Consider the following 14,541-nt stretch of genomic DNA (forward strand, 5'->3'; position numbering starts at 1 on the left):
TTGACCCTTAAACAAAAAATTTAAAAAATTAAAAAATTTTGAACCAACCGTTTTGTCAGAAAAATCACACTGGTTATATAGCAATTTGACAAACATCAATTTTGATCATTGAGAAGCTTAATATTCCCTTTACAACACAACGTAATTAAAACGTTTCACTGACTTTACAGAGTTATCTCCCTGTAGTGTTAGGTACCACCTTAAGTATATGTTTTTGATTAATTGATGACTGAAGTAACGGCGTTCCATAGCACAGGGTTATATCACAACCAAAGCTAATTAAAATACAATATTTTGAAAGTATCATCTTATTTATTATTGGTATTAGATGAACGATAACTTGTATGCCAGTTTATAAAAAAGAAGATAAACAATTTAAAAAAAAAAAAAAGAATCCCTTACTCTGAAAAATACACGGAAAACAAGAAAACTCCGAGTCTTCTGGAAATTGTTTTACATTAAACCAATCTTTTTTATAAAAAAATGAATATTTTTATGGGGTTAAAAAAATGTATTTTACAACTACACAAAAACAAAACTCTGTTACTCTAACAAAATAAATAGAATCACTTTTTATATTTACTTGTATAACGTTCTATATCTAATACCGATATTTCTCCAGAATGTAGCTGTGTTGTAACATTACAAACAAAGAAGACCTTTTATACAAAATGTGTATTTTAGTACTCTATTTACGGAAGGAAATTGTGTCACTTGAAATAAAACGCCAACAAATACATGATATATAGAGAAGAACTAAATTTTATCTGAATCATTTTTAACCAGGGTTAAGCTACAAACATTAAAACAACATAAAACTGTATACTTTATAAAAGTATAGCCAACCTAATTGCATGTTTTCTTTATCTGTTTATTTTCTGAAATTTGTTATTCTATTTAGACCGATTATTAATGTTCAAGCTAATGAATTAAAACATTAAAAAGTAATTTGGAAATGAGATTTTAATAATCATTTAATACACCCAGGCTCGCATTTAACGGTTTCACGGTGAGCATTTGATTATCTATAAGCACTATTACAGCGGAAAGAATTTTATTACGATTTAGTTGAGCTTACAACCATATCATAAATCTATCATCATTTCAATCCGCAGACTTTGAACATGATATCAACGTCGAAACAATGTAAACAGAAAGAATTGTACAAATATTTAATCAGAAAGAGTAATGTAATTCATTGATGAGTGAAACGGAACGGAGAATGCTGTCGGAGCATTAGTGGAAATAAAAGTTTAATACTGAAACGCGATACGAAAAAATACACACAAGAAAATAAACTTAAGTAGAAGTAATGTACAAAATCAAAAGCTCAAATCAACAAACGAATGGATAACAACTGTCATATTGCTGAATAGGTATATGCATTTTCTTATTTTAGAAAATGGTTGATTAACACCTAATTATCAACGAAGAAGTGAAAGTTTTATACCTCAACGTGTTAGCAAGCCACCAACGTCAAATCAATATAAACAGGGGAATAGTGAAAATATTCAATAAGAAGAAATCATGCTAGTGATTTTTTGGGTGAAATGGATTGGAGAACAGTTATCTGTGGGAGTATAAGGTCACTATGACCTACAAATTATAAAACTTTGCTTATCTATAGTTTGTATGATAATATTAGATAGAATACACCCACGTCAAAAGAACAAAAAATAACAAAAAAACATGCCCTATCCTTTTTTCTTTGAACCAAGATCTTGGAAACTTAATACCGATGCCATGCCTAATTGTTATCGTATAGCGGGTTGTTTTCTCGGGTTTAAAGCTTTGTTAATTCTAGCTTAAAATAAATTGTTAATTGTTATGCTTATTCACTCATGGAAACTCTTTGATTTGCCAAATCCTTACCATTAGATGTAAAAGACGCCATCAAACGAATAGTGGCGTACCTCAATATATAATTAGAAGTATACAGTAGGCAAATCCAATGTCAATCAATAATAATGACCCTTATTCTAAAATTTTGCGATTTCCATTGAATAAGGTTTACGAAATATTTTGGCGGTTATTATTTTGGCGATTTCAAAATTGTCATCAATACCTTGGGATTTACACTTTTAATTTGGTGGAATTTATTTTCACGATTTTGTTCTATCCGTGAAAATAAGCAAAAATTACCCGCTATACGGTATAACATCATTTTACCCAATATCCAATCAGAAAAAAATTACCATATTTATGACAGACAATCTATACGGCCACAACGAACAGAAGAAAAAACAACTGTCCTTTCTTTAAATTTTTTTATTGAAACTTTATACAAATTCCATCCCTAGTTGTGACTACATTATTTTACACAATATCCAATAAGAAATGCCATTTTATGACCAAATGCATGGCCATGAATAATTAAATGTATTAAGGAAACATGCATTGATCTTGCTTTAAGCCAATTTCTTGGAAAATTGATACATATTCCATTCCTTGTACTGAATACAACATTTTACTGTATATCCAATAACAAATTATCCACTATCTTTATGACAGCTTGTAAGGGCATACAGAACAGTCAATTATCAGTGTTTAGACTCGTTGTCTTTGAAAATATAGAGTAGAGGTGTATTTTTTTAATAAATAAAATAATTACAGCTTAAAACAAAGACAAGATCTGAAAAGATTGTTTACCATGTTTACATTCAGTTCGTACTTTTTACCTCTAATTGCAGTATTTGATTGCCGTTTTAATACGTACAATATACAAAAGTCATTCTATCAGTACATTATAATAAAACAAAAGCATGATACAAAATGTGGTATGCGCGGGGATGGGTATGTTGATCCTTCATTGTCTTTCACATTGTTCGATTTTCGATTTGAATGTAAAAATATAGAAAAGTGGATGTTTATTTTTCAATTAGAATCAACAGGAGCATTGCCCACGTTAAGACATTATTTTACAACGATAAAAATAAACAATTATAAAGCACAAACAGTTGTTCAGTAACATGTTTGGAATTTAAATACACCCATCTCATTCGCATCAAAGCAAAATTAAGGGAATACAAGACAAAAATTGTGTTATACAAGTTTCATATTTTACTTTAAATCTTATACTTTGAAATATGATGAAAGTGTTTTGTCTGTCGGGTCATACACTCAATTTTGTCATGTGACCGTGACTTCACCAAAGGTTTTTTTATAAATTTACTCCTCATAAGTGAAATTTAAAGAAATCACTAATAATTTGTTTAAAGAATTTTTTTTACAAACTTTCTTAATATTCCGTGTGCACCACCTTTTCAATGTTAGACAGGCAAACAAGTTATTCCTTAAATAGCGTTTAAGAAAAACGTGGTCTACGCTGGGTTGGGTTCTTCACTCCTTTATACTGTTCCATTACCAATCTTAGTGTGAGTGAACTAAGCAGAATACATTTTATATTCAATAGCCGACTGGAATAAAATGTGAAGACACACCTGATCACACCAGCACCATATACCACGTGATATAGTGAATTATACATACTGTATGAACTCAAAAGAAAACCAAAGCTTTTAATGAAGTTATAAAAACGGTATTGATGAATATTTAAAATTAAATTTGTTTGATATAGAATAATTATAAATTAACAATGAAGGTCAATTGAGTACTATTTCACTATATTATTGACATATCGACGGAACAACAAAGAACACAATTTAACGTCATATAACATGAAGACATTTCCCAAAAGAGACAACTGAATACCTATCAAATTTAACACAGAGTAAGCTTTGTTAATTCTAGTTTAGTCTGATTTGTTAATTGTTAGGCTTATTCATTGATGGACACTCAACGATTAGCCAAATCCTTACCTTAAGATGTAAAAGACGCCATCAAACTAACAGTAGCGTACTTCAGTAAATGATCAGAAGTATACAGTAAGCAAATCCAATGGCAAATGATTATATTGACCTTAACTCAAGTGAACACATTTCAATGTTAATAGTTCCTAGTAACTCACTGTTGTAACAGCTTACCAACACGGCATACAGTTATAGTGCGAAAAGTTCGTAATATTTACAAAACATTTAATGAAATTATAAAAACGGTATTGATAAATATTTAAAATTAAATTTGTTTGATACAGAATAATTATAAATTAACAGCGAGGCTCAAATGAGTACTGTTTCACTATCTTATTGATATACCGCTGAAACAACAAAGAAGCACACCTAACGTCATATAACATGAAGACATTTTCCTATAGAGACAACTGAATACCTATCATTTTTAACACAGATTAAATGAAAGCCCTGTTAATTCTATGTTAGGCTTATTCACTGATTGAAACTCAACGATTAGCCAAATCCATACCATAAGATGTTAAAGACGCCATCAAACGAACAGTGGCGTAACCCAGTAAATGATCAGAAGTATGCAGTTAGCTAAACCAATGTCAAATGATTGTATTGACCTCTACTCTTCTAGACACATTTAAACGTTAATATTTACTAGAAACTCAGTGCAATGATAGCTTACTGCAGTGAATGATCAGAATTCTACAGTAAGACAAACCAATATCAATTGGTTATATTGATCTCTACTCATCTGAACACATTTGAATGCTTCTATTGACTAGTAACGCACCGTAATAACAGCTTACCAACACGTCATACAATGATAGCACGAAAAATTCGTAATTTTAGCATAACATTTAATGAAATTTTAAAAACGGTATTGATAAATATTTAAAATTAGATTTGTTTTATATAGAATAATTATAAACTAACAGCGAGGGTCAATTGAGTACTATTTCACTATTCTATTGACAAACCGACGGAACAACAACGAACCACACTTAACGTCATATAACATGAAGACATTTCCCTATAGAGACAAATGAATATCTATCATATTTAAACCAAAGTAAATGAAAGCTTTGTCAATTCTAGTTTAGTCTAATTTGTTAATTGTTAGGCTTATTCACTGATGGAAACTCAACGATAAGCCAAATCCTTACCATAAGATGTTAATGACGCCACCAAACTAACAGTTGCGTACCCCAATAAATGATCAGAAGTATGCAGTAAGCAAAACCAATGTCTAATGATTGTATTGACGTTTACTCACCTAAACACATTTAAACGTTTCTATTTACTAGAAACTCAATGCAATTATAGCTTACCCCAGTGAATGATCAGAATTCTACAATAATACAAACCAATGTCAAATGATTGTATTGACCTTTACTCATCTAGACACATTTCAATGTTAATATTTACTAGAAACTCAATGCAGTGATTGCTTACCCCAGTGAATGATCAGAATTAGACAGTAAAACAAACCAATATCAATTGGTTATATTGACCTTTACTCATCTAAATAAACTCAGCATACAGGATCTAAACACATTTAAATGTAAATGTAATTGTAACTCACTGTAGTAACAGCTTAGTTTAAACATATTTATTTATAGTGGATTGGGAAACAAGTTTTGCAACTTATATAAATCCCTTTCCACTTTGCGGGTGCGAGTGCTGCCTTGTAGCGGCATTAGCCTACTCTTTTCCGAAATCTACAAGGGTGTCTTTAACGTGCAAGAGATATGGCTCTCTCTTAACACGGGTCAGCCATTTATCGTCCCCGTCCGACGGACTATCATCGTTTCCTCAAGACCATACTCGCAAATGGTGTCAAGGGAGAGCCGAAAATTGAGTTCCTGAAATTTTCATCCCAAACGGGAATCGAACCAGGAACCTTTGTGTTAGTAGTCCGATGCACTAACCACTACACCACGGCTCTTTCAACAGCTTACAAACACGACATACAATTATGGCACGAAAAGCTTGTAATTTTAGCATAAAACACGCTAAGAGTAAGAGTGTCTACCTGGGCCTCAAACATTAAACTTTAATCGATACAAAACTGTTGATCAAAACACAAAATCTGACGATTTGATTGGTTGATTGGTTGATGTCTGAGTAAGATAATCGTGCTATTAAGTTTTATGACCGAAAGGCCGGATGTAGAAATAATAAATATTAAGTTTAAATTTATATCGAATTTATTCTTTTAGGAGGATTTAACCTATCTAAAAGTATTATAATAATGGCGCTATGTAAAAATACCTTAACTAAACCTGCTGTGTTCGATATCAGAGGTAAATGCATCTTTGTCTCATTTTAGGTTGAAATTAGTTTTTTCTAGATCGATTGAATTATTTTCCACGATAACAGAAATATAATACTAAGATATGATTATTTGTCAGTTTACACATGTTTCTGATAGCAAAATGATATCAAACTGTTAAAAGCATGGAAATAAGATAAAACATCTTTTTGCAGGTTATGATGGAATAGCACATTATTTGATAAAAAGACAGAATTATATGTTTTTGCTGCTTTAGAACATAATAAATCAAATAAATAGAGCTATATATTAACATATATTTGACGAAAGAAAATATACGGTTGTAGGTTTTGTTGCAATATAGGAAGCTTGTTTAATCTAGATGCACGATGGCACAAACAATTTATGCTTAACGTCGTGCGGTTGTGGCTTTTTTCTTCTATCTGACATTTTCTTTCGACTAACATAAAACACGCCATTTAATGTTAACAAGCCCAACAACTATTTTTCATGAAAATCAACGTTGAATTCATTTTTGTCCTAATTTCAATGGATACAAAAGACAAAGACATGTCAGTGTATATGGAAAACATTAGACCAAGATTGTTTATAGATAGAGAAATATGTAGTAAAAGTGCCAATGAGAAAACTCCGTTCAAGGCACAATTCATGAAAATAAACCATTATAGGCCAAGGTAAGGTCTTCAACACGAAGCCTATGCATTTCAACACTTCACTATACAAGATGTTGTGTTTGGAAAATGAAGTTGAAATATTTATCAATTTTTATCTACCCACACCGCACGTGGCAGGAGCCTTTGACTCCATTTTGAGTTGTCAGTTTTAAGCAGATTGTCGGTAATTATTTTTTGGCGCTTCATTTTCGTACACCAATACAACTTGTGACCATAAATTGGTCAATAGTGATGAAAATGAACACATCATAGACACCAGGATTAAATTGTGTATTAACGCCAGACGTGCGTATCGCCAACAAAAGACTCATCATTGACGCTCGATTTTCAGACGTGTAAGCGAATTCTTACTAGAACAATTAATTTTAAATGGGGAAAAAACAACAAGCAAAATACTATGATCACATGTAATACTTAAATGATTTAAACGATATTTGCTACTGACTTTTGAGCAAACAGTAATATATCAATCAGTGCTTATTAAAGCTTTTGAGCAATGATGGCATTTTGTACCTGTATGATCATTTAAACGTTAATAAATTCATTTGATATTTTCTTGTTAAATATGAAATATTTGTAACTGAATGTTACACAAACAATATTTATTCACAAATTCGTTTACAAAGATACATTTAAAAAAGAAACACATGATTTGACCACTGAAAGTATTACCGAATTTTTACACTACGTCGGATGACACATAGAAGAAAGATCTGCCTGCCCTTCTGGAACACTTAAGATTTAACGCTTCACGTCAATACATACAATTGCGTTTTTAAATATGTCTGAAATATTTGTAACTGGTTGATCAGCAAGCGATGATCAATTAAGCAATTTTTTTTATGACAAATAAAGAGATATGATATAATTAATAACGCGACAGAATAAAAGGTCAATCATTTTAGCTAAAATTCAAAGTACGACCTTTAACAATAAGCAAAATGCTTATGATGTACTTAGATGTTATAGGTCTAAGAATGAAATAGGGAAACCGGTCGAAAGATCAATGAAACGACCAGATTAAAACTTGGACTATTTATCGAATAAACAAATAACTGACGATAAACACCAATAACTGTTCTTTTATCTGTAAAAAAAAGAGCTTGAAATAGATTTCGAACTATTTATCATCATAATTTATTGCAAACTGAATTTGTATTTCTTTATGAACCTTCGATATCAACAGTCAATCACACTGACTTTCTTTTGAAGCATATATTAATAAGAAAATTAGTACCGTTAATTTTATTTACTACCACTGGGTCGATGCCTCTTCTGGTGGACTATTAGTCCCCGAGGGTATCACCAGCCCAGTATCCAGTACTTCGGTACTGGCATGAAAATACGGATTTTTTGTGTTATTAAGATTTGCTGTTACAAAATGATAGAAATTATTATAAATTAAGGAATGTATCTCCCTCGTGCAAAGCTCTGATTTCTTTCACGGATTTGGCTATACTTTTTGGACCTTTTGGATTATAGCTCTTCTTCTTTTATATAAGCTTTGGATTTCAAATATTTTGGCCACGAGCATCACTGAAGAGACATGTATTGTCGAAATGCGCATCTGGTGCAAGAAAATTAGTACCGTTAATTTTATTGATAGGTTTGATTAATTGACGAGTGCAATTACGTCGTTCCATAGCTAAGGGTTATATCGCAACCAGAGCAAATTATTAGTCAATATTTTCAAAGTATCATCTTATTTATTATTGGTATTCGATGAACGATAACTTTTTACCTGAGTGGAAGAAAATACAGAAGAAGATAAGTATTTTACAATTAGAAAAAAGCATATACGCCCTTTCTATGAAGAATAAAATAAATCAAAGATAATTTAGTTTTCTGGAAAGATGTTTTTTTTCCTAATACTGTTATTTTTTTATCAAAAAAATTAATATTGTAATGAGGAAAATGTGTATTTCAAAATTACTCACAAAAAAAACATAAGAACATAAAATAAGAAAAAAAATCTTTCAATTTCAAATAATAATGTTTTATCTGATATCTTTCTTTTCCAAGCAAATAAAAAAAAATTGAATGAATAAAAAGATGAAATAAATATTTTATTGAATACCAAAAAAACTAAACTCTACATTTCTGAACAAAATCTCACGCTTTTTGGAACAAAACTGTTCTTTTCCATAAAAAAATTGCATATTGTAATGAAGAAAATGTGTGTTTTACAATTACACAAAATCAATACTTGCGTACTCTAAAAAAAATAAAATAATCAAATATAACTTACAATTTTCATGGAATGACGTTCTATAACTCACATTAGTATGTTTGCAGAATGAAACCGAGTTGAAACATTGCACGCAAAATATACCTATTATACACAAAGTATTTTACTACTCTGATAATGGAAGGAAATTGTGTCACTTAAAATAACTCGAACGGACACATGGTATAGAGAGAAAAACAAAATTTTGAATATTTTTTTTAACCAGGGTTAAATTACATAAAGCCGAAAACGTGATAAAAGTTTCTATCTGTTTACCTTCTGAAACTTGTTTTTCTATTAAGACCAATTATAAATGTTTGAGCTAATGGTTTAAAACATTAAAAAGTAATTTGGAAATGAGATTCTGATAATCATTTAATACATCAAGGCTCGTTTTTAACGGTTTCACGGTGAGGATTTAATTATCTATAATCACTGCTGCAGCGCAGAGAATTTTATCACGATTTAATTGAGCTTAAACCCATATCATAAATCTGTCATAAGGTCAATCAGCAGTCTTTTATACTTTACCATGCTAACAATGTAAACAGTGAAAGGGTACAAATATTTAATCAGAAGGAGTCGTGTAATTCATGGAGGGTCGATTGGAACGGAGATTGATTTTTTTCATGGAATGAAAATCTGTTATTAGGCCAATCCACTGACTTTTATACCTCAAACATGCTTCCATCGACGAAACAATGTAAACAATAGGAGAAAATAAATATTTAACCAGAAGGAGTTGTGTAATTAATAGATGGGTGAAATGCAACGGAGAAAGCTGTCGGATTATTAGTGAATTTTGGAAGGTTAATTTTTTAACGTGTTAAGGAAATTACCAAGAATCCTTAAAATTTTGCAAGTATTCATGCACTGTCCTTTTCTTGGCAATAAAGAACAAGAAATGACCAAAAACATACTGTCCTTCCTTTTAACCAATTTCTGTTATACCGATTCCATACCTAGTTCTGAAAACAGCATTTTACAGTATATCCAATATGAAATTCCTAATCATTTTTATGACAAGTTGTAAGGGCATAAAGAAAAGAAGATACATCGAAACAATCATCTGTGTTTAGACTCGTTTTCTTCGAAAATATAAAGCAAAATCATATTGTTTAATAAATTAGATGATTACAGCTAAAAACAAAGTCGAGATCTTAAAAGAATGATTACCATGTTTACATCAAGTTCGTACGTCTTGGTCTCTTAATGCAACGTTTGATTGCCGCGTAAATTAATGTAATTTACAAATTAAAGTTATTCAATCAGTACATTACATTTATAACAAAGAGAGTTGTATCATTGGCACTTATACCACAACTTCTTATATCTAAACAAAAGCATGATACAAAATGTGGTATGCTTAGGGATGGGTATTTTACTCATTTAAACTGTTCGATTTTCGATGTGAATGTTAAAATACTAGTATAGAGTGTTTGATATAGAAAAATCATAAATTAACAGTGTGGGTGAATTGAGTCCTACTTCACTACCCTTAACAACTAAAATAAATGAGAACCACGCTGATTGATATACCTTATCTAGACATTTCCCTATACAGAACACTGAATACCATATGCATTCAATTAAACCAAAAAGAAGTAAATGATTAGAATTCTACAATAAGCAGAACCAACCTCAATTAAACACTATGTAGTGACAGTTTACCAACACGACTTACAAATACCTCGATCGCGAAAAGTTTAGAGTTTCACATTCTGCTCCAAGACGTTCTATCTAATGGGACCTGGAACCAACAGGATTTCTTTTACTTTAGGATAAGTTGATTATTACTCATTGTCCTTTTTTGTCTTATATTTATAAGTTTATTGTTTAGAACTTTTTTAATTTTTGAAAAAACTAAGGCTTTTCTACCTCATGCATAGATTACCTTAGTTGTATTTGGCAAAACTTTAAGGAATTTTGGTCCTCAAGCTCTCCAACTTCGTACTTTATTAGGCCTTTTTAACTTTTTTGGATTCGTGCGTCACTGATGAGTCTTTTGTAGACGAAACGCGCGTAAGGCTATTTCACATTTTCCGTTGTTGTTCTTCAGAATTTAAAGGCGAAAAGGCGAAAACGCGGAAAGTACGTATCCATAACATGAAATACAGTTCATTCATTGATTGAATCTCAACAATACTGGCAATAGTAGTATACAGTTTTTCGAAAGTTATAAATCGATTGAGAGAAAACAAATCCTGATTACAAACTAAAGCTGAACAAAACACATCAACTATAAGAGGAAAACAATGAATCAACAGAAAACCGAAGAGCAAAAAACAAAACAAACAAGCCATGTAACAATAAACATTCAATGGGTGAAATGAATTCAAAGAAGTACAAAAGTAACAGCTTCATAGCATGCGTATCCAAGGTGACCACAATATATATTATTTAAATTAAATTTGGGATTAAAAAAAGATAACCATACCCTCCCCCCAAAAAATAAATAAATATCGCCAGCATTTTGAAGTTAAATAGTCGATCCCTGAAAGTATTATAATAATGGAGCTAAAAAAATACCTCAGGAAAAACTGCTGTACTTAATATAGTAAAACTACATAGGTGTCCAATTGCTTTGCTTTGTTGTGTGTTAAAATTAGTTGTTTTCATCGATAGAATAAATATCCGCTATAAAAGAAATGTAATACTTAGATAAGATTTGTCGACAATTTACACATGTTTCTGATAGCAAAACGATATCAAACTGTTAAACGTATGGAGATAAGATAAACAAAATCTCTCTGCAGATTGTTTTGAAATAACACATTTATTGATAAAAAGACAGAATTATATGTGTTTTCTACTTTTGATTATAAAAAAATACTTGAAATAACCAAAGCTATAAATTTAAATAAATTTGACGAAAGAAAATATGAAATTTGCACATTTTGTTGAAAGCGTACTTCACGTATGAATAACTTTTAAGTGATCATCGTTTAAAACAAACGACTTTGTCGATTTTAATCAAACAGAATTTATTTATTTTTACAATTATAACAGCAAATAGAAACATTTTTTTTTTAATTCGAAAGGGAAACAAAACAAACCAGAAAGTCACTTTATAGCACATGAACACAAAGAGACCACCAATGTCGTTAATGCATAAAAACAATACACTGTACAAGCTTTTGTAATTGGAAGGTGAAGTTAAATTATGCATCAGCGCGGTTGTCTTTTTAAATGGCGTTAAGGAGGTTCGCTACTCTGTTTAAAGATAACAAGCTTTTTAAAAGACTGATATAAATTGATAGTGTATAAATAAAGAAACTAAAAAAGCAGAAAAAAATGGAGGGTCCGTGTGCTAGTTTCCGAGATATCAGCCATTGAAAATTTGGCGGGAAATAATTCTCTCTAGATTTTTCCTACATTCAACATTGGCAACTTTTTGTTTAAAAAATTTGAAAAAATAACAAGGATTTTATATGATTTTGAAATATGGCTTGTTTAACTGAGTGTAATAAAAATATGCAAAGAAAAAAAGGGGTTAGTGGGCATTTTTTGTTAATGTCAATATATGGATAAAACCAGAGGATTCCGAAACTCTGGCTAAAATTAAAAAAAATAGAGGAGCAAACATCATTAAACGGCAGATATTACAAACATCGGTCATCAATTATCAATCAAAGGACCAAATAAGCGGTTCATTATTATATATTAAGTCAAGACAAGAATATCATCAGACAGTGTAAAATTTGAGAATTGCGTAAGTTGTTTAAAAGACGGTAAAGTTGGATACAAAGGTACAACGACAGCTAAATGGAAGTAAAGACAAGAATGGTAGCAAAAAGTTTAAAAAAAAGGTTGAGTTGAGAATTATGTAATTTGTCTAATATGCGGGAAACTCAGATATAAAAGGGCAACGACACTCTTTTCGAACTTGTGACGGGTCGGAAAATTATCAAAGTCCCAGGCAGTTCTAGCTTCGATTCGCATACTTCTTCACACTATCAATGATAAACGGAGTAAAGGGAATTAGTCCCGGGACGGAAACGATAACTGTACGGTGCTGAGCAAATCATATAACATATTTCTGATTTATAAGTCATAAACATGGAAGAAACACGATGAAGTTAATATTTTTATTTGAAATTTAAAAGATTTTGATAAAATATGTGACTTTTTTATTTTGATTACTTTTTTCTAACGAATACATTATCAATAAGGCTAATTAATCTGACTGACAAAATATTTATGATTTTTTATTTGTTAAAAACTTTTTATTAGTAAAATAAGAATATCAGTATACAACTTTTTGATTTGTGAGTTTAGATAACAAAGTAAGAAATACACAGCATGGTCAAAGCAGTGTCATGGCTTACAAGACAGACAACACTATACACAATCGACATAGAAAATCCAAGACTTAGCTACAAGATATATTCGATATCGTAGCATAAAAAAAAAATCTCAGATTTGTAATATATATGCAGTTGAATTATTTTAATGATATCAACATATTTTTTTTTTAAATACTACATTTTAACTTTACCTTTAGAGAATCCGTGATTATCATTTTTTATTTGAAAATACCTGTACCAAGTCAGGAATATGACAGGTTTTTTTCCATTAGTTTGATGTGTTTTGTCATTTGAATTTGCCATTTGATAAGCAACTTTCTGTTTTGAATTTTCCTCTGAGTTAAGTATTTTTGTGATTTTAATTTTTACGTAAATTATCAGTTGCATTGGTCGGTAACTTACTGATAATTCATAAAAGGAGTAAGTTTTAAATCAAATTTACGTGTATTATACCAACAGTATAAATAATCAATTAAAAATTAAAAAGTTTATAATTTTACCTTTTGCGAAAATAATCCTTATGTCGTACACAATCAGGTACATGTATCAATCATCACATATGCTAACTAAGACCGCTCGTCTATCTATGAGAATAGAGTCATTGCAATTTGTCTTATCTGATCAATACTAAGAGGTAACAAGGAGGAATGTCAAGATATCACTTTAATACTGTTATATTTTCATGATTGGCTTTATGATGAGGTATGTCAAGATCTCGTTAAGATCTCGTTTTGATACAAGGTATGTCGAGATCTCACTTTAATACTGTTATATTTTTATGATTGGCATTGATCGGTAAATTACTGATAATGGATACAGCGGAATATGTTTAAAATCTCATTTTACACCATGCAAGTCTCATGTAACGTTAATATAGCAGTTAAATCTTCCAATAATACTCTGACAAATTAGCGGGAAAATATATGTTTAAGATCTCGTTTTAATACAAGGTATGTCGAGATCTAACTTAAAAACTGTTATAATTTTAGGATTGGCATTGCTTGGTAAGTTAATGATAATGCATACAAAAGAGTATGTTTAAAATCTCATAAACACAATGCAGGTTGCATTTAACGGTAGAATATCAGCTCTTACTTACAATAGTATTACTGTTATTACAATATAACAGATACAAAGGAATATGTTTAAAATCTCATTTTACACAATGCAAGTCTTATTAAACGTTATTATAGCAGTTATATCTTCCAATAATACTCTGACAAATTAACGGGAAAAT

The 14,541-nt window shown here is 30.6% G+C and overlaps 1 protein-coding gene across 1 annotated transcript in view; it reads right to left on the reverse strand.

The window, feature by feature from the left end:
* LOC134719768 (FMRFamide peptide receptor frpr-18-like) overlaps positions 1-13,927 on the reverse strand; it is a 33,990-nt gene extending 20,063 nt beyond the window's left edge. Inside the window, exon 1 of the mRNA XM_063582727.1 lies at positions 13,805-13,927. The gene's annotated coding sequence lies outside the window, so the exon portion shown is untranslated. The remainder of the gene's footprint in view (positions 1-13,804) is intronic.
* Between the last annotated feature and the right edge of the window lie 614 nt (positions 13,928-14,541).

The sequence above is a fragment of the Mytilus trossulus genome, chromosome 5, assembly GCF_036588685.1.
Source record: "Mytilus trossulus isolate FHL-02 chromosome 5, PNRI_Mtr1.1.1.hap1, whole genome shotgun sequence".
NCBI classification, from domain to species: Eukaryota; Metazoa; Mollusca; class Bivalvia; order Mytilida; family Mytilidae; genus Mytilus; species Mytilus trossulus.